This window comes from Anopheles arabiensis, chromosome 2 (assembly GCF_016920715.1).
Source record: "Anopheles arabiensis isolate DONGOLA chromosome 2, AaraD3, whole genome shotgun sequence".
Taxonomy (NCBI): domain Eukaryota; kingdom Metazoa; phylum Arthropoda; class Insecta; order Diptera; family Culicidae; genus Anopheles; species Anopheles arabiensis.
In genome coordinates, this window is record NC_053517.1 from 108,312,323 (window position 1) to 108,338,360 (window position 26,038).

At 47.5% G+C, this 26,038-nt stretch overlaps 1 protein-coding gene across 4 annotated transcripts in view; it reads left to right on the plus strand.

Moving 5' to 3' along the window:
* Positions 1-26,038, plus strand: part of LOC120898101 (glucose transporter type 1) — a 177,612-nt gene that overhangs the window by 924 nt on the left and 150,650 nt on the right. Inside the window, exons 1-2 of one of the 4 annotated variants that reach the window (XM_040303469.1) lie at positions 1,896-2,034; positions 2,528-2,542. The gene's annotated coding sequence lies outside the window, so the exon portion shown is untranslated. Of the gene's footprint in view, positions 1-1,895; positions 2,035-2,527; positions 2,543-2,873; positions 2,896-26,038 lie in introns of those variants that run through there. The other 3 variants (XM_040303468.1, XM_040303470.1, XM_040303471.1) reach the window with 3 other exon arrangements.

A 26,038-nucleotide genomic window follows, 5' to 3' on the forward strand; every position in this document is an offset into this window, starting at 1 on the left:
GGCCTGGCGAAACGGGCGTGTTTTGTATGAGCACTATCGCACTGCTGCTGAAAAGGGAATGTGTTTAGCATTCTAAACCGTCTTATGTTGATTTTTTACACTAAAAGCAGTATTTTTGTTAACAAAAGTAAGCATTTTAGGCACATTTGTTTCTAATACTGTTCCTTGAGCCAATTTTTTGCCCTCTTTTCCTTTACATCAGCAAAAAATAATAATAGCAAAGCATCACACACGAGCTCCCCTTGCATCCTCTTCACCACAGTCGCTCCATTCCCTTCGTTTCTAGGGGAAGAGTGTAGCAAACTGACAAACATACGGTTTGGTCCGCTGAGTGGTCTCCAATGCTCATTCATTTCCTCTTTGAATTTCGTTAAATAAACCTTTTTCTCTTGCTTATATCCTCCTTAACTTCTCTCTCTTTCTCTCTCTATCTCTCTATCTCTCTCTCTTTTACTTCACCCCCTTAACTCACACCTCTCCCCCGCAGCAATGGTTGCTTTGCTTCCTGATCGGAAAGCTTCACATCCTGCCGCTCTCGCATGCACAAAAGGCGTACTCTCAGTCACTCATACCCACTCGCAGAGCAACTGAGTGAAGTTGCTGGGAGCGCCAAGCGGATGAGCCCAGAGCAGTGATGGTTTTAGGGCGGTTCCGCACCAAACCAGCAAGCAATGCGAAAGCCGTAAGCACCGTTTGTTCCGAGGGACGTTGTTCCGGGCGTACGCGCGCGGGTGTGTGTGTGTAGGACGGGGCTGTGTGTACGTGGTTTTACATCCTCCCGGTTGGTGGCCTGTGTGTGCGCCATAGCGTAGAGCCTCAAGCGTGTGCTTGTTTTGCCTTTCCGCCGAATGGGAATACCATTTCTCCAATCCCCATCCCCAGTGGAGTTCATTTGAAGCTGGAGAGTTTAGTACCGTGTTGCGGGTGTGTGTGTGTGTTTGTGTGTGACACCAAAAACAGTAAATCTGCAAAACAACAGAAGGAAAAGCTGCGCCTGAGATGGGTGTTTAATTTAATGCAGAGCAGAGGGTTGGGTGTCAACCGTGTCGGAATTGTGTGACACAGCGCCAGGTCGGGTCGGGTCGGTCATCATCTGCAGTGATCCGCAATATCCCTCGCAATCGCACGCGTGTGTGCGAGCTTCTAAGAATTTGTTCCCTCCTACCTTCCCTCCCTTCATTACGGGCGGATGGTCCCATGTGCTGCCGTTTGGCACTTGTTTGGCATTCCGTTTGATCCTTGACGCAGCCCCGAAATTATCGACAAAGTGCCTGGTGCTGCTGTTGATGTTGTTGTTGGTTGTGGTGATGGTGGTAGTGGTGTTGGTGGTGGTTCCGTACTGAAAGCGGTATCCCCGGTAAGAGTGACGTATGCGTGGTTGGCAGATCTGGCCACTTGCAGCAGCACAGGGACAGGGGGATAGTACGGAGCTGAATCGAGCGAATTCGGTGCGAGAGACTTACTGGCGCTTGCCCGTCCAGGAAAGGATGCACGCTGAGCACGGTGGAGAATGGTGAGAGCATTGTTTTGCGAGAGGAGGAACGAGAAAGAGAGAGAGAGAGAGAGTAACAGCCTGCTGAGATTGGAGTAGCAAAACAAGCGAATCCGCAAAACCGTTACATACAGCGCCCGAACGTGACTGTTCGTACTTTTGCGTGTGACGTTTTCGTTCGACCGTGTGTGTGTGTGGGTGTGTGTGTGAGTGGCTCGGTTCCAACCCGATTCGTTGCAGGAAAAATTCGTGCTCCGAAAGGACTCCGAACCGAACTCATTCAACCGAGGGCGATCTCACGACTCACCCCGTGAGTGACGCGTCGTTCGGGGAGACACGATTTCCGCGCCAGGACACAGTACATTCGAACCGTGCCGTGGGAGCCAACAACCGCGTTGGTCAGTGCTATCGCTGCCAGGACCAACAAAACACACACTCACTCCACGGCGCAACCTTCAGGACGGTGGCAGCGAAGGAACCAGTGGGAGGGGGGAGAGGTAGCCAGCGACTAACTTTGGCTGGCTGGGCTGGCAGTTGGCGTGGTTAGTGTTCTGCCGTTCGGTTGCTCGGTTAGAAGGCCACCGAGGCCAGCTACTACTACTTCGATTGGGTCGGGATTTCCGTGCGGGCGTGCAGTGTGTGGAGCGGGTGAGCGGTCAACGCAAACGGTTCGCACACACTCTGCGGACTGCAGATGTGTAGACCAACGTACACACACATACGTACACACGCTTAAACACGGAAGGTTTATCGTGCGAGACGCGGCAGAAGTACGGCAGCAGCGAGAAGCAAACGTTGAATATTTAAACATTACTGAATGGGGTTGTTGGGCGATGGTGGTAGGGCGGCACACAAGGCGGCAGGCCCGAATCGATTTAATTTGAGCTAAAACAATACCACTAACGGAGCGCAAAGGGGACGGGGGACGGGTGCACGCCAGTAACTGTGGCGGTGATTGGGTTGGGAGTATTTATTTTTCATTCGTCTTACTGGGGTTTTCCCCCCCTTTTTTTTCTATCCTCCGTCCTCGTTTAGAGTTTGTGAAAAAAGGTAGTTTATTGATTGGTGATGAGTTTTTCCGTTCGAGTGTTATGGTGAAAATGGTCCAAATCGTACGATGTGAGTGTTGGGAACGAGTTTAGTAATGCAAAGCATTTAAACGACAGCAGCAAGTGTGAGTCATCGTGTGAGTTAAGCAAGTGACAGAGAGAGGGGAAAAAACAACAACTTTAAAGCCTCTTCGTTGTGTGTTAAAAAGCTGCCCATCTGATGTGAGTTAGAAAGATCTTACCCTTACATAATGGACTGTCGGAGGGACGCTCAGGTACTACAGTTGCACGTTGTAATACAGTATCAGACTCTTCCTGTAGGTGTGGAAATCAAAAACTTGCCACTTGCAAACGGTGAGTGTAAATAAAAAGCGTATGAAAAGTCTGCATGAAAAATTGCAGACCACTCTGTAGTGAAGACAGAAAGTGGAGGGAAAAAATCACAAGACCATCTTAACTTCAAGCACAGTGTATGCGTCTGGCAGTGACTCGGTGTGTGTGTGTGTGTGTGGGCAGGACGTGTTAGAAACTTCTCTACAGACTCCCACAGCGGACTAGAGGGAGCGGACAGCGGTAAGTGTACTGGGTGGACCACCCCAAAGCACCAAAGCGTGAACAGCGTGTGGCGTCGATGTGTGTGCCTTCTTCTCAGGTGTTTGTGCGCTCCTCAAGGCTGTGTTAATGTAGAGCAATGTGAAGAAAACCGTACACCCAGTTCGTTCGCCAGCACAGCATGATCCGACTGCCAGTGACCAAACAACGCAACGCAAAAAAAAGCGGTAAGTTTTGCAGGTGTTTTATTTTGGTGCCTTTTGCAGGTTTCTTGGAAAGTTTCCGCCATCCCGGCCCGAAATGGGCGATTGTTACGGCGGCTTACCCACCACGGGGCAGTATCGTAGGGGCAGGGGATAGAAAATGATGCCTGAAGCACTGTGAACGTATTTTTTCTCTTTCCTTCTCTCTCTCTCTCTCTCGTTTGGGATCGAGCGAATAGGGGACGATCTTGCGTTTGGTGGCGGGCAAAAACTTTGAAAAACTTGCTGCAAGAGGGTTTGGGTTTGGAAAGCGTGTTTGTGTTTGAAATCGAGGTTTGGAGGAATTTTTACAATGGTTGGGAGGGTTTTTTTTCGTGCAGGCTGGTTTTATACCAAGAGAATGATAAATGATGGTGCTTTTTCTGTTGCAATCAATGCAAGCAGCAAGTGGACATGATTAGAAAATGATCCAGTAACAAACCGAGTTCGTCGTCTGGCACGTTAGTGCTTGTAGGTGGAGAGCTTTATGGTTGTTATTTATGTTAAAAATGTTTTAGCGATATTATTTATTCTAGAAAATGGGTTTCAATTAAGCATCAACATAAAGCAAAAGAAACACACTATTCTACAGCGTATCATACTTGTTTATTTGCGGTTGAGCGCATACTCAGCTGAAAAGGTACACTCAGCGAACAAAATACGCCTAAAGGTATGCAATTTACATGGCACAACAAAATTTGCTGGTTTTACTACATCCAAAGCTAATGATTGCATATTTTACAGTTCGCCTTGAATGCTGGCTTTATGAGCAAGTGTAAAACTGCTCCATTTGTGCTTTCAAAGGGACTAATCAGTCTTTTCTCACTAAATCACGATGCAAATAATATCCAAAATAATTTTCAACAGCGCTACAAAACGGAAAAGTACTCCACAAATAACCGTTCGAGCTATAACTAGCTTTTAGCGAGCGAAACGTACCAATGCAAACGCTTTCTGTAGAATGATAATGGCGCTTTGTGGGGGGGAATTATTTACTTAACGCAGTTTTGATCAAAATGTGTACCATTCCAATAAAGTCTAATAAACGTTTCGCTGGAAAGCTCTACACAGAGACAGACAGAGAGTGCTCGTCGTGGTCGTGGATTAATCGAGTGCGCACACCAAAGCATCGCTTCCAACCGCCCCCACCACAAACGGCCAGCCTTGGTCACTGCATTCCTGGGCCGACCCACTAGCGAAACGCTCCATTTCGGGCTCGGTGCATTTCGTATCTAACGAGCCACGAGCGACGAGCCTGGCTGGACTGTAAATGTGGCACCGGAATGTGCTGATGGTGCCATTTTGGAATATCGTACCTTCAAACTCGAATCGAATAACAATAATGGAAAAGTGGGGGGAGATGAAAACAAAAAAAATGAAAGGGATATCAGAACGTGGAGCACTTCGTGGAGGAGCTGCGTGGCGTTTCGTGAGCAAGCGTTTCTGGAGCAACCACGCCACGCCAGTTTTAATCGAATACTAAACACACGTACACCGTTCGTTTCTCTTTTCCCGAACCCGACCGAGGAGGGTGTGTTCCGGTGCGCTGGGAGAATGTGGGACGCATGGTGGAATTGGTTCAATATTCAGTGCATCGCAAGCGCGAACGGACGCCGTGCTTTGTACGCCGAGCTCGTTAGGATTTATTAGCTCGCTCGCCTGCTCGCCTGACCCCCCCCCCACAACTATGCCCGGTGTCCACCCGGTGGCATTAGCATTAGTTTTGGCGAGGCGGTGCTGCTGCGTGGGTCCATCTTTTTCACCGACGCTAATTATAATAATTAGAATGCAACGCTTGTCGCCGGACCCTCACCCGCAAAACTCCTTTTTCCGCCCGCCTCGCTCGCCCGGGTCAGGAATGCAAGCTTTGCAAAGCTCTGGGTGAGTTTTTGGGCAGCACGCGTGACCCTTTTCCTTTGATGGAACCGCGGTGGCGGCCATTAATGTGCCTGGACATGTGCTTTAATGATCGAAAGTTCCGACGGACAGGGTTTGGGCGCTTATCTGGACCCCGGGGGAGGAAGAAAAATAATTAATGATACGAAACTAATGAGCGGGGAGGGGAAGGGAGGGTTTATAATTAAGCTTCGTACAGTGCGCTTCTTTTTTTCTTGGCCTGGGGTTTAGTTAACGTAATGAGCACAAACGGGGAAAGACACATAATTACATGGAATCTTGTAAAATTAAATTGAAAGCTCACTTGATTTCCAAGAACTCATTATTATGCAGTTTTCAAAGGACGTTTGTTAAGTGGTGCAACATATTCAACTTTAAAAATGATAAATAAGAGTACATAGAATGTCAGCTAAACCGTTCCTTCAATACTGTACGCTACACAGTGCAGTGCAAAAGATCGTAACAGCACCGACAAAACAGCAAACAAGCAAAAGAGTTTAATTTAACATCCTCACGCCCGCCTCCCGGTTGGTGTTCCGTATCATTCCCGGAGATGCGCACCGTACGGAAAACTGCTTCCGAGTTGGTGTAATAGTATAGCTGCAGGTTTAGGTTAAAAGGGAGGCGAAAACTGAGCTGTGTGTGCATACCGTGTCCAGTTGGACTATGACCATGCGATGGGACGCTTTTCCCCTTTTTCCCAGAACTCTGGCTGTGCTTTTCGCACAGTGAAAACGATGTGTGCCACACAAAACCAATGGAAAGCACGTGCACATCCTTCCCCATCCCACTTGTGTGTGTGCTGGTAGCTCATACAAAGCGGAAGGTTTGTGTTTCCCTTTTTCTTTTTGGTGTATTTTATTTTTATTACACTGATGACGTCCGCACATGGCATGTGCATGGATGTAAGTGTGAGTGTAACATGTAACAACACCCCGCGGAGGGAGTGTAAAATACAAAAAAGAAGGTTTCCCAGGACTGCTCGTCTGCTCGTGTCCAGAAATGGAAAGTAATATTTATATAAAACTAGAGTCCAGTTTTGCGTGGCTGTTCCCTGTTTTTTGCTTTGCTCACTGACTTACACACAAACGGCACGGACATGCACATATAAAATGCAAAAGGAATAAAGGCAAGCGGAATGATATAAAAAGGACAAACTGTTTTTGCTAGAACACACACACACACACGCACAACTCGAGGCTGACCTCGCCTGAAACGGCTTGCTATGGAGGGGAGAGCGTTGATGACGTCGTCGTCACCCCGTTTTCCGGTTCCGATTTCCCATTCACGTGCTCGCAGTTTGTGTGAGTGATATGACCCACTCCACTTTATCCCCCCTCATCCAGCTTAGGACTTTCATTTGTCCACTCGATGAGGTGACGAATGATGATAACGCCCAATGACGATGGCGATGATGATGATGATGTTCACACGGTTCGCCGACGATAATGTGACAATTTACGCAACACGCTTCTCAGTGTCAGTGTGGCTGTGATTTTGTGCTGAAATCGCGAGTTAACATCGCATTCATTATAACGTCCATGTCGCATGTGTGTGTGTGTGTGTATGGTGGCAAAAAAAAATATGTGACCCACTCTACTGGGTATCATTTTTAAAAGATTTTCCCAAACCCCAAAACTGACAACTTGCTGACGGGTGACTTGCTGCTGCTGCTGCCGCCCGTGTGACAGTGTGTGGTCACACAGTACGCGAATCCAAGCTTTTTGGGGGATTTTTAATGTGTTTTATACCCAACTGATGGTGTGTGTGTGTATGCGGGACTGATTATGTGTGCTGTGCGCTGTTCGTATTTATTAAACCACCCACCGGGAGCATTTTTTTGTCTCCTCCCAGTCACAGTTGGGGGGTTTTTATTTCAGTTTGGAGCGTGTTTTTTGTGTGTGTTGCTTCCCATCCATCCACAGGGTGTCCGTGACGAGTTGTACAAAAGAAAGGCAAATATATTTTTATAAACTCATACTGACCCTTACTCCACACCTCCCCTTGGAGCAGCAGGAGGAGAGTTTTGAGAACGGTTGAGCAATTTCGGTCACGATTATGAGACTCCCAAATAAGACCCTCGGTTCTAGGGTCGGTCGGGACGATCCGTCGTCCAGTGGTACCAACGTTTTTTTTTTTGGTTGGGCTGCCCAAAAATTGAAAGGACACAGAATGGGAGTGAAACGAAAGGAAAAAAAAAATAAACCCCTGCAAAACGGCAAAGCGAACCGTCCCGAGCGAGCTGGAAAATTAACAAACCTCACGCTGTGGTGCACGAATTAGCGTGTCCCAGTTACCACGGGACACGGTCGGGCAACCCGCTGCTGCTGCTGCTTGTGCTGTTACATTTTGCCATTTGTTTCGTTCGTTTTTTTCTCTCTTCTTTGTGTGTGTTGCCCTCGGTCACGACACCCCGGGTTCGGTCACGTGAAAGTTGGAATTTGGTGGGCCCTTTCACAGCTAGGGGTCGGTGAGACTAGAAGGTTTGTGTGTGTGTGTTTGTATGACACAGTAATATGGTGGTCAGTGTGTCCCGTGGTACGGTGCTGCCGGGGCGCGATGAGTCGCTAACTGTCGTGCCGAAAACCGTCGTGCACCGCACAAACAACCAAACGAAACGAAGGAAATTAAATGACGGATCGTCACCAAGAATGACGTAGTAGATGTGAGGGTTTCCACAATTACAATGGCATACAGCTTTCGTTGGCACAAACGGTATGTTTCCGTATGCAATGCAGCATTAAGCGTCTAAAGAGCGCGTTTGCGGGTTGAATAGCCGACGCTTGTCATGCTTATTGCATACTTTTAGGCTGTTTTCTGTGCATCGTACGGAAAAGGGGTCGTTTACTCCAACTTTAAGAGCTTTGTGTGTGTCCTCCTTTAAGTCCAGCTTTCAATCTTACTCATTAACCAAAACGTTCACCCTTCGTCCCCGCTTGCCATTGAGTGCATTACGATTAATCCAGACAAAAAAAAGAAGGATTACGCACAGATCCGTAAATGGTTCAAATTAGTCACCTGTCTTGTGGTCACATTTATGAGTGACCATTTTTTTGCCCAACAGTTGTTGTTGTTCTTTTTACCGTTCCTTCTAATGGGTCACATTTGTTCGGCATCGATCGTGTGCACGGTCGGGACCATGTCCATACTTTCCCCGGCTTTAATCCCGGTTCTTTTCCACTCAAACCTTACCCAACGAGCTTAGAAGAGCTTGAGGGCGATAAATAACTTCAAAAGCCCTCTTCTGTTTTGTGAAGCGGGGTTTTGGTGTTGAATGGTGGTGTTTTCTTGTTGTGGGCCTTCTCGCTCTGCCAGTACAAATAAAAGCCAGTATGAGCCAGCCAAACTTCACACCTTTGCAATTAGACCTTTACTGTGGGCAATAGAAATGGGGAGGGAAAGAAGGGTTACCCATTCCCGGGGTGGGGGACATAGGAGAAATGGGAGAAACGAGTGGGGCCAGGAAAGGTTCCTAATCCTGATTGATAGGTTGACCTAAACGCTGGCTATCGCTTGTGATGTGGTTCCGTTCACTTGCGTCCCATCAACCGGGCTTTTGAATGTGTGTGTGTGTAAGTGTGCGCACGTGTTCGTGTTTAGCGATGCGGAACTTGTTGTAACTTGTTGTTTCACACACACACACACGCGCGTGCTGACCCGAAAAAGGCTGAGCATTTCACTGCGAGGGTGCGGCCAACATGACGACACTAGTCCATTTGGACGAAGATTTTCCACCAAATTGACCAAATCCAAAATTACCGAGACACACACACACACACATAAGGGAAGCGAGTGAGGAAGGTAGCGCTCACCACAAATTGAGCGGATAAAGTGACATTCGTTCGAAGGGTCGTCCAGTTCTGCCATCCTTCCTGCCCGCGCGTCCGGTGGGTTTTTGCGGCGCGATGGGCGTTCTTCCGTTTCGATACAGCCCGGGGAGGACGGTGCCGCTTTTCCGTTCTGCTGTTCTGTGCGTGTTAGTCGCTCGATTAGACCGTTTATCTAAGCGCGATAATCCTAAAAAGCATGACAATTTTACGCCATTATCGAGTGACCGCAGAAATTCCGGCAGGTGGAGCAGTTGGTGCGCGTGCGGGACCGGGGAGGGATGTCAGATAACACCAACTAGCTATCGGGAAATGAGAAACACATGTCCATCGGTGTGCAGTACTCGGGGTTGGGGTGGCAGTTACATGTGGTGAATTCTACGGCTGCCTGCGACCATCAAACACGGCGAAATCAAATCGTTTTACCCCTGAAGGAATGCAATGGTGAACTAGTTCGCCTAAAGTTATGCAATGCACATCAAAAAGAGTTGTTTCGTTGAGTTTCAAACGCCAACGTGTTCTATTACTTCTACACCAGATTCACATCATTGATAAACATCCTTCTTATGATTATTACAAGCATAATCTTCAATATCCCCACCGTGAAACTCTTCCAAGTTCAAAAGGGTACACAGGCGAGTACAGGCATACTTTCTCCTTCCAACGCTTTCCTTTCGAATGAAACAGATCCCACCAGGCAACTGCTTTATTCTTTTTCATGCTGTATTACACCCAAGAACCGAAATCTCACCCATTCATTCAAGCGTATCAGGCACGCTGGAAACATCACGCATCCGTCCCTCGGTGTGCGATTAAGGGGGATTCGTACGAAATATTAACCATCCGATTTGGTCAACGAACGAGAGTGAGGGATGTTTGAAGATATGTTATGCTGATATCGTTGCTACCTGTAGGTTGCTAACGGATGCGTACTCATCAGTCCGTACAAAAGGTACCCGGATTCGTTTAACTGGAATTGATGAAGAAGACTATTGTAGCAAAAGAAAAAAATAAAAGGCATAAGCTCCTAATCGATGAAAAGTGTACCTCGAGGATACTTGTACGATAGCCGTTCATGGAGCAACACTGGATTTAATTCGGTTTATGAACTTTAGGATGTTTGCTACAAACGAACCGAAATCCTTTGTCTAGGCGTGCGGTCTATGTAGATCCATCGAAGATAATTCCAGTACTTGGACATGGTGCTTTTGTTTTTAAAAATGTTATAAAAGGAGTGTATTTTTCCTAAACTTGAGACAAGGTGATTGTTTCATTTGGGCTGTGGATTTTAAGCATTCTGCTATGATGTTTTCAAGCTTATCGTATCATCTTTTGGTACCACCTGCTACACTGCATTAGCCTCCCAAAAAAAAAAAGCTCTCCGTTATCTACCTTTTTTTAGCCTGAGGTTCATTCCGGGCTAGTGCAATAAAACTCGTCTCCCAGAGGCCATTAATTCTGCCCCACATATGTGCTCAGGTGCAACTCCCAAGTTCCGTAGTACTTTGCCGTACCAAAAAATTATTTACCGTACACGTGTGACTGTAGATGTGGAAGTAAAACGTACTGTTAAAACGTTTTCGGTGAACATCACCGTAGAAGAAAGATCTTGCGTTGTGTCGTTCGAATTTCTTTTGCGCCCTTGGTTAGGCAAGCTGCATTACATTCGTAGCCTGTTTGCGTTCTAAAATAGAGCAGGCAGTGGTAAAAAACGATGGAAACGATGGAGTTAGGAGCCACCAGGACACGTGACACAACTGAGTCCGCTTTGGTCCAGTCCTAGAATAAGGGTTTTTTTTTTAAATGGAACTGAAATGAAACACTGAACAAAAAAAAAAGCCACTCTCCAAGGAATGTGTGGGGAGTGTTTTGAAGGGAAAGGCAGGTTACATTTTCTCATCATTTAACTCCCCACACCATGTGTGTGTGTGTGTATGAGAGAAATGTTCATGCACATGTCATGTCTCACACACACACACTCACCGTACAGCGCATACAGAGCGACCTGCCAACGTAAGGGTTGCTGCTTAGATACAGCGAATGATTGAGCCTACTTGACCATTCCAAGGGTTCAGCGAGTGTATATATGAGCTGACAGAACAGCTCTTCCCTCAAATGGAAACACCCATACACACACACACTAACACAGTAATGCTCGGGAAACAGAAATGGGAACACATCCCATTCTGCAGTAGTAGTAGGTTTGAATTATTAAAGTTTCTGCAGAGGACATAACCATGGTCGAGTTGGATGCTGTGAAATAATTGTACATTTTTAGCCTTCATCCAACCCAACGCTCCAACGTTCGCACTATGCAACCAAGGCCAACCTGACAACGGAGCAATGTGTATGTGTGTGTGTGCACCTTTGTCCCATTTCCATTTAGATCATCCACTAACGCTTCTTCCCAGAACTTGGGTTGGTGTGGGCGCAACGAGCAGGGAGATAGAAATAATATAAAACCCATGTTATCCCGCCATCATCGTTCCCGGGGCGACAGGCGGGAGTGCCTCGCATTGGGTTACAATAGCCTGTTAGCCGTTGTTCCCGCATCGCCCGGTGGGGTGGGGCTGTTGGTTTAGGGGTTAGTTTGTAGTGCCGGCCGACCGTTTGTCCGGTTTGATGGGTAACGAACTGAAAGATTTCGGATCCGTGTCCCACAGTGGCCATGTAGTTTAACTTTCCACCATTCCCTGGGACGATTGGACCGACTGGTGTGTCACACACACAGTGCTCGGTGGTCGGCGATTACCGGTAGCGATAGCCGCCAGGCCTGGGTTTTATTATGCCTGGGAGGGATTTTTTCCTCGCTCACTCTGGACTGTGTGTGTGTGTCAGAGAGTCCCGGAGCATAAATCTACTACTCGTTATTCATCCATCCATATGCATTCATCGGGTTGGACGTTGTTGGGTGCACTTGTGACGAAGGAACAGGTCAAAGGGACTGCTTTGAGCCCATCTAATGACTGGCTAGTGACGCAAATGCCTTTTGCATTTTTTGTACTCTTCAAAACTGTCACAAAAATCAACGTTTTAGACAGTAAGGGCAGTTGCTAGGGTAACACTTTTCGACCGGAGTGTTAGAAACCATTTTTTCGGAAGGATCAATCTACCTCGTGACATGGCAACTGACCCGTATGAAAATGATAGAACAAGATGTGTAACGTGGAGCACAGGCCCGATAGTCCCGAAAATACTCCTACTTCTCCTTCCCTTGACCACTCGGTCGTAAAAGTGTAAATTTTATTACGGATCATCTTTGCGCGGTTGCGCCCACCAACACCAGCTCGGTGTGACAAACCCTGACCGATCTGCTGTCACCACAAAGCGAACAGTGTGGTGATGTGGGGTTTTCGGGAATTAGGGACCCTTTCAAAAGTGGCAAAGAAACTCCTTAATTGCTACAACGTGTGGTTTTTCCTCCGTGGGTGTGTGTGAGCGTGTTTGGGTGAACGGGACCTCTTTGAATGCGGGACCAACCAACCAACCAACAGCGTCACCACCGTCGACCATTTGAGAACTGGTGGCAATAGCACAGCAACCAGTAGCGTAGGTGGGGATTTATGTGCTCGGTCCACGGGTGTGGGGAGTTGAACTGGCAAATCACTGCCCACCCACTGCCCATCTCCCCTTCCCCTCTTGGTGATGATGATGGTCTTCAGTTTTTATTCAACTTCACGTGCAGCAGGACACACTTTGTGTGCTTTTTTGTCTGGTGTGTGCTTGCGGGAACGATATAAAATAGCGTTTGCCCTTTTTCGGCATTCACACACACACACACACACACACACACACACACACACACACACACACACACACACACACACACACACACACACACACACCCACACACACACACACACACACACACACACACACACCGACACAGCAAAAAGTCCATTACACCAGCAGAATGTAGGGGTGGCAGCGGAGGTTAAGATTGGAACCCGTTTTCTGACACATTAATTGGGCAGTAAACGCGAACGGCAAACCTTTACGCCCGCCCGTTCCGAGTGGTTACACCCAACTTGGCTGGCAGTGGAGCGGCACAGTGTGAGTGTAAGTAAGCTTACTTCAAAGTTTACTCGCTTGACCAATATTTGAACAGCTCCGGGGCACACTTTGGACACGGTAGGACACAGGAGTGTTGACCGTAATAAACGTTGACGTCGACAGCTGTGAGCGCCCAACTCCCCCCCCCCCCAAAATCGCTCGGACGGTGCAATAAATTCAAACGCAAGCACCATAAATCCATTTTGAACTATTATTAATTTCGTTTTATCAGCAACTATTTGCCTGGAGCTTTTCTGCTGCGGAGGGGCGATGGCTTGGAGCAAGCAGTGTTGTAGTGAATTGTACAGATAAGCCTGATAGAGCGTGGGGCATTATGCTCTGTGGCACTCTGTGCAAAGCTCTGTCAATGGGGGCAAGATTTCATTCAACTGTCTGAGCCTCCGATGGGATGCATCTTCGTGCTTCATGAGCTTTCCTTTTTTCAACTTCTTTGGATCTTGAGGGCGCTCCTGAGCGTTGAGTAGTTCAAGATTACCTCTACTTGGGGAAAACGGGGAAGAAAAAATGGATAAAAATCTTTCCCAACCCGACACAGACAGCGTTCATTATCGAGACCAATTCTACGATTACAAGCTCAAGTGGGCAAGGCATTGAGGCTCAGGTGCGGCCCGAGAAAGAAGCATCTTGCGAATGGTCAGCTCTTATTGGTAATCGGTCAGCCCGCAAAGACAGCCGTGCCCGTGGATGACAGCAAATCGGATCGGATCGCTTTCTAGACCTCCACCACGGCGCGGAGGAAGCGAATGGATAGTGGACCGGGATGATAATACCGAGCTGCTGGAGTGCACTTCTTGCAAGCGAGTCACCCGCTCACCGATAGGGAATTGTACCAAGAAGAGCTTCGATTCCGGAGAACTATAAGCCACCGGAGCACTCGAGCACATACACCAAGGTGGCAAGGTGAAAATTATTTTCCAGTTGCTTCTTCAGGGTCGAGTGGTCGTCGCTGCTGTGTAACGATATATATATGTACTTGCTGACGGTTCAAGTAGCTCGCGATGAGTGGCGCTTATTGGAGGTGAAAGAGCGCTGATTGGGTTCGAAGTTCGCGTTCGGAATTGAATGTATGTGCTCTCTCGAGATTGATAAGAAATAAGTGAGTGATATTAATAATTTCTTTTACATTACTCAGCGCAAACTGGTTTCTAGTGAAAAATATAGCACAGCATCGTTTGTAAAGAGTATCTGTTAAAGGCATTTTTCATTCGAGCATCATCGCACTAGAGAACAGTTTTATTGTGCTAGTTGCATAGCTTTAGGCGATCTGTGCGGTGCATATTGCATACTTTAAGGCGCAAACTTTAAGCAGCGACCGTAGTACACAGAAAAGCTTTTTCTTCTTCTCATTTCAAGCAATGTTTTGTGATTCCTGCATCATAAAAAGAGGACCAAAGCAGATCACACAAGCCGTAAAAAGTTGTCCCACCCCCCGGTTGCGCTGCACCATTGCACTGCACCATTTGCTGCTTGTGTTGCAATTAGGTAAATTAAAACTCTTCCCCGCGTCGTTGCAAAGCGACGTTCAAAGCAGCAGCAGATTCGTGTCATAAAGCAATGCTTCTTATTTATGGTGAGTTGGGTGTTGTGGTGTGCAATCTGTCACGTCTGATGTGTCTCGTTTTGGGGCGCAACGTATCGGTCCCCAACCCCCCTTTGGCTAAGTGATGATTCGTAGTTTTATGATGCTTCTTTATACTATTTTGCTGCCAACAAGGGAAGGGACGGGGTTTAGTTTCGAATCTTATTCAAGAATCTCTCTGCGGAGTTGTCGTTGCCGCAGGTTGATTTCTTCACACGACACGACCCAAAATGATGTCATAGTGGAGCACGGAGTGCAATGGAAGCAAAAGCTGTTCCCGATTTGGGAAAACAGAGGTTAGACATCGATTTGCGCTTGTCATGGGCAAATTTAAAACAAGCACAAACGAAATGGCACATTTTGGGGGGGAGCCGGGTCTGACACAGCCAAGACGTTTATGCAAATCGTCGAATGATCGTGAACGAGCGTAATGTGTCTGTGCTGTTCCTCGGTCGTCGCTGCAATCGATCAAGAAGGTGCGATGTGCATCGAGGTTGAGCGATGTGCTTTCCTTGGCCTTTTTTTGGGCAAATGTACACACGGAAAACCCCTCTCCCTGTTCTTTGCACGGCTTGGTAGCTTTGGTGGCCACATCGTCAACCATACGCTTGGCTGGGGACGGGAGTCGTCATCTTCTGTGGTTTTCTTGTGTGTTTCTACGTGATAAACCTCCATACGCCAAAGACAACGGTGGATGCGGCGTTAAGCCTTTACTTCGTTTTTCTTTCTACCATAAAAAAGAAGGAGCGAGAGTGAAAGAAATAAACCGAAATGCAAGCGAACGCAAACGCAACCGAACGTGGCTGGCTGTGAAGGCTTTTAGCCGTTCCCTGGAGCGTTCTAGCAGCAGCTTCTGGAAGAAGAGCCTGGCTGACCTGGCATACATTTTTGGGGCTGACTTTAGGGGTTGGCGGGACACACAAGACGGACGAGAAGGAGGAAAAATCAAATAAAAAGCGATGTGCCCCAAAACCAGGGCACAGATCTTTTCACCGAGATACTCGCTCGGGTGAAGGAATTTTACGGCGGCACGGTTCGCCGCTTGCTGTGCAGTGTGTGTGCGCGCCTGAATCTATGCAAACCGTTGCGGCAGCGAGCGAAAGCGAAATCCCGAAAGCGAACGGATCCCAAAATTCACCCGCGTGTGTGTGTGTGTATGTGTCCCGAAGGAAACCAAATAGAATAGAATCTCGTTTGCGAATTGGCTTTAGTTGTCACCGTCGTCGTCGTCGTCTTCACGGAATACGGTCCCGGTATCAGTGAACGAAGTTATCGTGACCTCTGCCACCGGATCGGTGATTGAATCTGGAGTTTATTTGGATTCTGCTCCCACCGTCGTCGAGTGCAGTTCGTTTTTTTCTTCTTCTTCTTTTGTCACACTGTTTCTTTTGCGTTTGCGATAAAAGGATAAGGTTTATATTGGATGCCTTGGCATACAGGGAGTAACAGCAGCATTCCAACAGCGCACAGCGCAAGGAACAGAAAACGGTCCCGAGAAGTCTTTCGATGCTGGGGCTGGGTGCCTGTATCTTGTCGCGATCTGGTAGCTAGCGTTATGAAGTTGGCAACGGTTGGGCCACCCCGTATTCTCCCAATTACCTCCCAGCTAAAGTCCACCCGCAACACCGGACACGGAAATTGGTACATTTGCATTTGCCATCACATCCGGCGAAGAAGCGCAAGCAATTAGTTATCGGTTGTTATCGACCATTTCTGGCAGCGGTCCAGAAAAGCCAAATAAGGGTGGTGGTATGGCACGCGGTTCGCATGGATGCAGCCTTTTCGTGTGACAATTCGCATTCTCACCGAGGTGTGGACAATGTAGATATGAGGGCAGGCCGGTACAATGCGGTGATTTTTGTTGTTCTTTTTGTTTTGGCGTGTATGATGCAACGCCCTTTGGACAAAAAAAAAGAAACCAGGACCGGCGGGGCCACCCAGCCACCCTGGTTTTCTGTCAGCAAAAATGTTGTGGTTTTTTGAAAAGGGGGGAACGCTGCTTCGGTTTTCCCTTGTTGGTTCTTACACTCACGAAGACATAACAAAACAAAAAAAAACTGGCGAACAGTGGACAGTGGTGGGAAATATTTATATCCATCGTTTGTGGCGTGAAAAATTGGAACCGGGCAAATAAATTTAGTTCGCGCCGCGGCAGTTCACAGCCGAAAAAAAGGGGAACACTTTAATTAAGCCCGAACCACACGGGACCACCTACCACCGCTGTCCCATAAACAAGCGTCGTTTTTGCAGATGTCCCTTTCCCGCAACAAAGCGTTCGTTTACACATCGACGAGGTGTTTTGTGGTGCATATCATCCAAGCTTTTTAGCTTTTTAGTCAAATAAGGGAAAACCAGCAGCAGCAGAATGCCAAGCGATCCATCAGGGATCGGGTTTTCTTCAATTAATTACACCCGCAGCGTTGTTTCAATGCAAGCGGGGCGGGACAGCCAATTTCAAAGTGTTGGCGTAATGGCTCTTTTTCGATCAGTTCAAAGTTTGCATCCTTTCTGAGTTCGATGGTTTGTGCGAGGAGCGCGCGATTGAACTGAAATCGACATCATCAATTCATCCTGCGTCTGTTAGATCTGCGTTCCGATCCATCCAATCAAAGAGAAGGAGAGAGCGAACGACGGTCGATTTATTTCAACCCCGGCAAGCGAAAACCAGACCCTCGTGCAACCAAAGGACCCCCCATTACCGAGTGAACGAGTTCAATTAGCCCGAATGTTTGGTCCGAAGGACGGGATAAAGGGGTTTGTTCCGTACTTTACGATATCTGCAGTTAGACAGTTTTGTTTTGCCTGGTTTTGCTATACACATTGGAACGGTGTGGAGGCTGGCTGATTGATGTTTTCGCAATGGGCAATGTTTGCGTTGGGAGGGTGGTGGAAGGCGAGAGGGATTTTAAAATGAATTATAAACAGTAAAAGGAGCACGGTTCCATCGGAGGAGGAACAAATTTACATTAAGATTGATTTTGTTTTTTTTTTTTTTGCAAACCGATTACACTGTTGCTATGTGTTGTGCATACTTTAAGGCGCTTAGGAGCGTACAAATAAAACCACGCCGGGCCGTATGCAATCGGTACTACAAAATGACCTTCTGTCGCTCTTAAAACGATATAAAAGGGTAATTTGAAAAGGATAAAATCGTAATTGCAGGATAAAACGATCATTTCAGCGAATGGGCATTAATTGCTTAGCAGTTTTGTAAATGAAAAAATCGTTAAAAATCATTCGATGAAGTGGCAGGGCTCGGGATGCAGAAAAAGGCTACGAGCTTTTAATAGCTTTCAATGCAAGAGTGCTACCAATTAAACTACCTTAACGATGCTTTAAAAGAAACCTCTTCAAGCATGCTGATTAATTTAACTTAAAGTGGATGTTGTACACTTCACCTGTTTCGGACTAAACCTACCAACTGTACGGCTCTTCCACCCTGAAATGGCAACTGAACTGAGCGCTGCAAATACTCGGAAAAACCGACTGCCTTTGATGCGGGAGTGCCATCGTTCCGTTGGGTTGGCCATTTCGGCCGTAAAATCGTAAACCCATCACCCATCAAACGAAACCAAAAACGCCCGAAAAACGCCCCCCCCTGCGATACCAAAGAGCGTTGCGGTACAGCATTGGCGTGTATCCATCCATCCTGACCGGCTCGGCAACAAAACGGACAGAGTCTGACCGACCGAACTCAGCGCGCACTGTCAAACTGATCAAATGCACATTAAATTCCCATTTGATGGGTTCCGCAAAACAAAAGTGACAGATTGTCACAAATAGCGCGTCACGCACGGCCGACCAACACGGCGTTGTCAATGTCGGCCGCGTGATGGACAGGACGATCCAACGACGAGGACGACTTTGGTTCGTCACTTGATACACGTCAAAGCCGTAACGAAGCCCTAACGGTGTGATGCACACGCAACCCAGTTTCGGCGCTGTGCTCGAGTGCAGTCCCGACCGACGCAGCATCGACCGACGCAGCTGGATGTGTAATAAAAATATATAGTTTAATATGGCAACCGTGTCCGGCGCAACCGCATGCGAAAACTGTGTACACCACACAGCACCGGAAAACGGTTCTGCTCGGTCGTACGCAGCCGTACCGACAGAAGTAGGCGCACTTTACAGTCCAAAACATAACTCACGCCCTGTGTCTGGGTCGGGTATTTTGCTGCCACGATGCTGCCGATTGGACGTGAGCGCGCGTGTCTAATAAATCACACGCTCCACGGGACGGTGCCGGGGATTGTTTATGCCGAATGTTGTGTCTTTCCGGGCCCTTGTGCACATCCTAAGCACATGTATCGGATAGTTGCGCACAGTGGCAGGCAGGCTTAATGGGGCGAACGCTCCGCGCCGAAGAGTTGCGTTTTTCCCAATAGCACAACACACCCGTTTTGTCAGGGCGTAAGATGAAAAGCAAAAGACCGCCGGACCGCTTGCATCGTTTTACATTTGTGCAAAAAAGAAGCTCACTGGTTGGTGCCGGAAGCAATAAGCACAAGAAGCTGCCCTGCAGGAAGTTCGTGGAAGATGATGTGGAGAAAAAAAGTGGGTTAAACATCGTTTTGTGCATCGAAGCGGCAAGCTCCCAGGATGCAGCCAGTAGAAGAGCGTGTTTATTCCCATTTTTGCAGATAAATTTTTATTTATCATCCGCAACCTCAACCAGTTCCAGCGTGGCGTGTGTGTGTGTTCCAGGATGTGTTTTGCTCAGTCCTCGCTTGAAATCCCTCGAAAAGGGGTTTTCTCGCCGTGCGCTCTTATTCACAGTTTATTACTGCACTGTCTTACCGGGGGCTCAATATCCAATCTCCGGGCATCGGATATCGATGCGTTTCAGTCCTGCAGCACAAGCTGCGGGTGGGTGCAGGAGCCATAGCGAGGATCGGCGCTGTTCCGGGTTCAGTTTCCGGTGTTTGCAATAACGGACATTTATATCCGGCCACTGTGCAAAAGGAAGCCAGGAAAAGAACGGGAACCTTCATCACGGTGTCCGCTCGAGAGGGTTACATTGCAGCTGTGTGTGTGTGTGTGTGTGTGTGTGCTGTGTATGTATGATGATTACACTTCGAGCGGCAGATTCTTCGCATGCCACAAACAGGCGGGAGCAAACGCGCGGTAGCTCGCCTCATATGCTTTGGGTTTATTTTCGATATTTACCCATGTCAAATAAAAACACGAGCTTCATCCAGCAGAACGGGTTGCTTAGCATAGAGCGAAGCGAAAAGCAAAAAAAAAAAAAAAAACGGACCTGAAACGACCGAGCACGAGTGAAATCAAACAGAAACCATAATCCAACTGGTTGAACTTTACTGCGAGCGCCCCAAACCCCACCCTCCCAGGGCGGCAAGGTTTGTTGCTAATAAAATTCAAAAGATACCCCATTCGCCAGGTCACAGCCGGACACCTTTTGTTTCACAGTCCCTCCCCCGACCGGAAGCGTGGATGGGCCTGGAAGGACTGACTAAAGTGTGTTCATACATTGTACCCTTTGCCGGCCACGACATTGATTCGGATTCGGAGTTACAGGCAGTCTCCGAGCGTCCAACATTGTACGGATGTTGTTTCCATAAGGAATCATTAATTATGGGTTCCGGGCAGGGAAAAAATTGTTGCCATCAAAGGGCTGGACAGGAAAAATGGGATGCTGGGAAGCCGACGTTTTTCATGAATGTTTTGTACGTGCTACGTTCTATAGACGGCATGTTCATTTCCCATGTCGAAAACTTCAGCCGACAACCGCAAAAATATGCAGATATAATGAAACAAAGCTTACTGTACATGGCTGCAGAGATTTGGATATTTTTGCTTCACTGCACTCCTCCCACTACCAGCCCACTGCATTGTTTCGATTCATGTCGTACAGGATTTGGTATAGAAAAAAAATGGTAAAAAAGGATATGCCCAGTTTTGTGGCACGACAGCGACATAAAAATTTAATTGGGAAAATACCAGGAATCGAATAAAGGGTATATATACGTCAGATCAGATTCTTTTTCAAACATTACAGTGCTATTGTTATGCTGAACAGAAAAGAGCAATGAGAACATAAACGAACGACGACTTTGCTGCGCAAATTGTTGTACAGTGTTGCGCCGTGCTTTACGGCTATATACGCCTTAAAGTATGCAACACGCACAGCAAAAGCTCAATCGAGGTGGCTGCACGGAGGCGACATTTTTGTATTGTGCTGCTAAACCCAACTACTATGATTGTTTTTGTTTTCTTTTCTGTCACTTCTTGTCAATACTAATAATGGCGATAGTGCAACAAAACAAACTAAAACACGTTTGTCATGGTATCGTTTTATTTTCTTCTTGGAAACACACATTCCGTAATGCATGAAGAACTATACCAACGCACCACCCCCCGCTGACAATGACTTCCATAAAGAGAATACAACAAAAAACGACACCAACAAAAAGAAAGCCATGAATCATCCTGCCCCAGCCCAGTCTAAATATTAAACATAAATACACTGATGATAAAACTGAAGTTTCCCATCTTTTCCCTTAGCACAACGGACGATGATATGTGTTTTGTGTGTGTGTGTGTGTGTGTGTGTGTGTGTGTGTGTGTGTGTGTGTGTGTGTGTGTGTGTGTGTGTGTGTGTGTGTGTGTGTGTGTGTGTGTGTGTGTGTGTGTGTGTGTGTGTGTGTGTGTGTGTGTGTGTGTGTGTGTGTGTGTGTGTGCTTGCTTGGCACATTCACTTCGCTTGGAAGCTTGTTATGAGCGGCCCCGCACACACACACACCTACACACACATTGATATCGATTTCCTTCCCATATCATAACCACAGACTGGAAGAACAACAACAACGCACGGGGCGACACAAAAAACAAACGGCTCGGAATGGGTTTCTGCCGCCTTTCCGCCGTAGCCACATTACATAAGTGTTCGATTCTGACAAATGTTGGCAGCCCCCACCAGTGCAGGATCCGGTCGGTGCGTTTATCCCGAAACTTCCCGGAGAAAAAACCACACAAATAAAAACCCACGCGACTGTCAGCGGCGATTGAAGCGAGCAGGATGTTGGAAAGATGAAGAAATCCATCCAGGAACTTGATAGCAGCATACACTACCACTGCTCTCCCTTTTCTATATTCCATCCCCCCAGTATGACTCGCTATATCGACCGGAAGTTGTCGAAAACATGGCTCACATGCAGACACAAGAGAGAAAACAGCGCACGACATGGAAGTGAATTTGTTCAGTGAGTGTGAAAAAAGTTATCGTAATATCACTCACCCACAAACACACACACACACACACCTACACAAAGCCGAACCAATAATAATGGCAACCATTTTGTGTTCCACTGTGTGGTTGCTGGATGTTCCCATCCTTTTTTGGTGCAAAAAGACCCAACCGTCCGTCCGGTTCGTTATGATATTATGACTCGCGAATGGTAAAAAGGTCCGTTTTTAGTGCGTACCAGCTCATCAACTAAATGCCGAGAGTTGAGAGACATATGGTGCCGGGTGGTGCTATAGTGCGCTGTGTGGTTTGAGCAACATAGTCACCTACACAGCAGGTTGCCGGAAAAAAGCCCCGGAATCGGAACTCCCAGCCCGAAACATACAGTGCGCGCACACACAGAACGACCTTCAACCGAAGAGGCATCGTGTGGTGTTGTGCACGGAACGGCACAGCTCCCGCACGGTCGCCGGGAAAACATGGTCTCGCACGTGAACGTTCACATTAGATCGGGCGCTGGGGTGGAGAGTGTGTGTGCTGTGTTTTTTTTTGTGTTCGGTTTGTTTCTCGGCCGGATTCGCCAAGATTTCGGATGAAGTTTCTCCCGGCAACAGCTGCTTGGGGCGTATCGAAGCGTACACAAGCGTCAAGAACTGGAGCCCGCGGCACAAAAACCTGAAGTACGACGATGGCGAGAGGGACGGGCTTGCTAGTAGTTTGCTGCTTGTTTCCTAGTTTTGCTCGGGCCATAACTCAGCATACGTGCAACGCCACCGCAGCTCGTTCCGGTGACGACGACAACGACGACGACGACGTCGACAAGGACTCGACTCGAACATCGGTTGTATTTTACGGTCGAAATATCTACAGCCCGGGTGAGTTGTGGTCGAATAACTGCGGCAAACACACAGACACACACACCTTGGTCCACAGCCGGGGCCAGGGCCATGCGGCATTCCGTACCGATGGCTCGCTTGGCGCTCGAGTGCGACTGAAGTACATTTGCTCGGGCAATATTTGGGTAATATAGCCATAGTTAATGCAGTAACAGCTGGAGAGCAGCCATAGTTGAGCGGCTGCTCATCTCCCCCCTGTTCCGGTAGATTCCTTCGCTTTGGTTGAGCGATAGAGTGATTCGGAGTGAGTGTGTGTGTGTGTATGTGGTTGCGGTACAAGAAATGAACTGTACATCGCTACACGCTATTTGCAGGATTTTGTATCCGCCGTGTTATGGTGGGAGATTTGGTTTTGGCTGGTAGATGGCAGTCTTCACTTATCGCATCTAAAAGGTCTTTAAATTGTATGGTAAGTGGATATTCTTGTATATTAAAGCGCCTTTTTTGTGTAGTTTCGAGAAAAAGGAATGCTAAATGGAATATAAACGCCTAAAGTTATGCAACACTCATACGAAATATCACATTTAAACCCAATTAGCTATTTCTATGCTAATAACATTGGAATTGGAGAATTAATCAACAGTTTTTAACCTCACAATCTGCTCAAAAGAGACTACAAACGAAAGTAAATTAATAATTAATGTTAAAGTTCAATCGCTTTTACCACGAATGCAACCGTTTAGCAGGAAATCGTCTATTTACTCCACGACTTTAGGATTTTTAATATTCATAATAACCTTTTACCGTGTCCAAATGCACGTTTTCCTCGCCCTAAATGGGTGCCCATCTTTCTGCACTGTTTGCTCCAACAAACAATCATTTGTAATAGTCTTTTTGGTCCCCTTTTTGCGAACAAATACTCTGCTTCTGTCGAGCATTCTCGGAAGCTTGGTGGTAATTTTTTAATATCAGTAATATTCGAAGCAATTGTGTTCCCTCGCACACCATTCTCTCCCGCCTCGGCACCTTTACCCATTATGATTTGCTTTCTCTCGCTCCACCCGGATGATAATGGACCCACGCACTTGCGCTTCTCCGCATTCCGCATTCGACGCGACTGTTAGTTATTGTTTGGCGTTTCCTCTCTCGCTCGCTCGCTCAAAGCTAACAAATGAATGGCAAAGGCACAGATGAGGGTAGAAATCTCATCAAACGAATGACGCAAACCTGGTACGCACGGCCGGGGCTGGCGACAAACAGTCCCCCGCTGTTGGGCGGTTGGATTTGTGCTGGATTCTGTGTCGTCGCACCGGAAGTAGCCCATGATAACGCGCCCAACCAAACAGCTTGACAGCTTCAAACAAGAGAGAGAGAAGGAGCAAACGAAGGGCAACCCTGGTCGAATATGGCCTTGGGGGGAGGTGATGGTGGTTTTTGGACACGAGATGGACAGAATTCTGGTGGCGCCACCGCCGTGGTAAATGACAAAAGCGAACGAACGAAAATGAAATGGATGCAAGAAGAAATGGGGCCCTTTTTTTTGCTCTGTGTATGTGTGTGTCGGTGTGTTGGTTTGTTTGTTCCCTGTTTTCTAGGAATCTTCGTCGCATGATTTCTTGTAAGCCGTCACCACCACCACCACAAACTTAAGCACATTTCCATTAGTCGAAGTGGTGTGAATTGGCGTTTCCTGCTGCTGCTGCTGCTGCTGCTGCTCGTACCTGAATTGGGATTCACAGCTTCGAAGGATTTAAATTTGCTTCACCTGGCCTCACTCGATCCGCCACAACACTCTCTCCCAATGACATGATGATATCCTATGGTCCTTTCTCCGCTCTCTCTGTCGCATACTCATACATAAAAGCATCAAACCAAACTGTGGCGGTCGCCCTGCGGTTGTGCGACTGCGGACCGGCGACGGAATGACTGATTGCTTTCTGCGCAAATGAAAACGACGGGATGTATTTAATAATAATTACACTGCCGCCTGCTGCTGCTGCTCCCTTTTCCTCCCAAGCGGCGCGGTGCCAATTTTATTCCCATTGGCCGTTACCAGTTGGGTGGTGTCAACAAAAAGCGACCACGAGGTAAAGGACGTGCAGGAAAGACAAGCGAAAAAGTGTCCCGGAAGTGACAAAAGTGAAAATAATGTGGAAGAAAGTGTCCTTGGCAAACTTTGCTCGGTGCCGACGCACAGCAGGTAGCCCAGCCAGCCAGCCACAACGCAACAGAGGCTGACGCGTACCGTACGCAACCAACAACATGCAAGCCCCGCAGGAAAGGTTCAATCTCAGCTTTGCGCTGTCCCCATGTGCGTTGGCGGAACGAATTAAGCTGCTTTGCATTTCCCGTTACCCCTCGCGCTTTCGCTGACACTTGTCGCGTTTCAAAGGGGGTGGAAAAAGCGGGAAGGTACCGGTGGGATGGAAAGGAAATTAAAAATGATAATGAGAAGCATAAGGAAACGCGCTTTGAAGAGAACGCCTCTCGCCCCCTTTCAACTGTTTCGTGCACATTCACAACACACGCAAACGAATGCAAAAAAGAAGGGGAAACAAATGTAAATGTGTTCCTTTTTTTACAAATTGAAGAAACGAGCGCTTCTCTCGCTCGCTGTCTCTGATTTCCGTGATGCATATCGAATTCGCTTCGAAACCTTTGGTGTGTTGGGTGTGGTGGGACCAACAAACAAAATGGGAGTAAATTTTCCCACTCATTACACCTCTAAAGAGGATGTGCAAAGGGACGTACCAATCAATCCCGTCTTCGCGTGTTGTGGTTTTTCCTTGCCGTCCGTCTTGTGCTGTTGTGGAGGAGAGCTGATTGTTGCGCTGATTTAATTGGGTGCAAGTGAGCTGGAAAACGCGTTCCGTTTCTGGGGATGGCAAGAAGGTTTAGGGTTTTCCGGGAAGAGTTGGTGTTGTTGTTTGTGGGATGATTTTTTGTCTCCTTTGCCATGGTATTTCGTTTGAAAAGTCCCGGAAATGGGAACAATTTTGTAATCAAATCAATTAATCGCTCCCGCTTTTTTTTGGAGAGGTTTTCCATCGTCTTGAAACTCATTGGCGTTGTTGTTGTTTTGTCCTCTCCGAAACAACCGAAAATTGGTAATGAGAACTTGTGCTGGAAAAGAGTAAAGTTTTTAAGGTAAAACTTCTTCCTTCCTGTGTCACCCCCGACGGTTGGACGAAAACGAAAACAAACACACACAACAAAACTTATTCGATCTCGCAAAACAAACCCCGTTGCCGAAAGCGGGTAGATAAAGTAGATAAATTGAAACA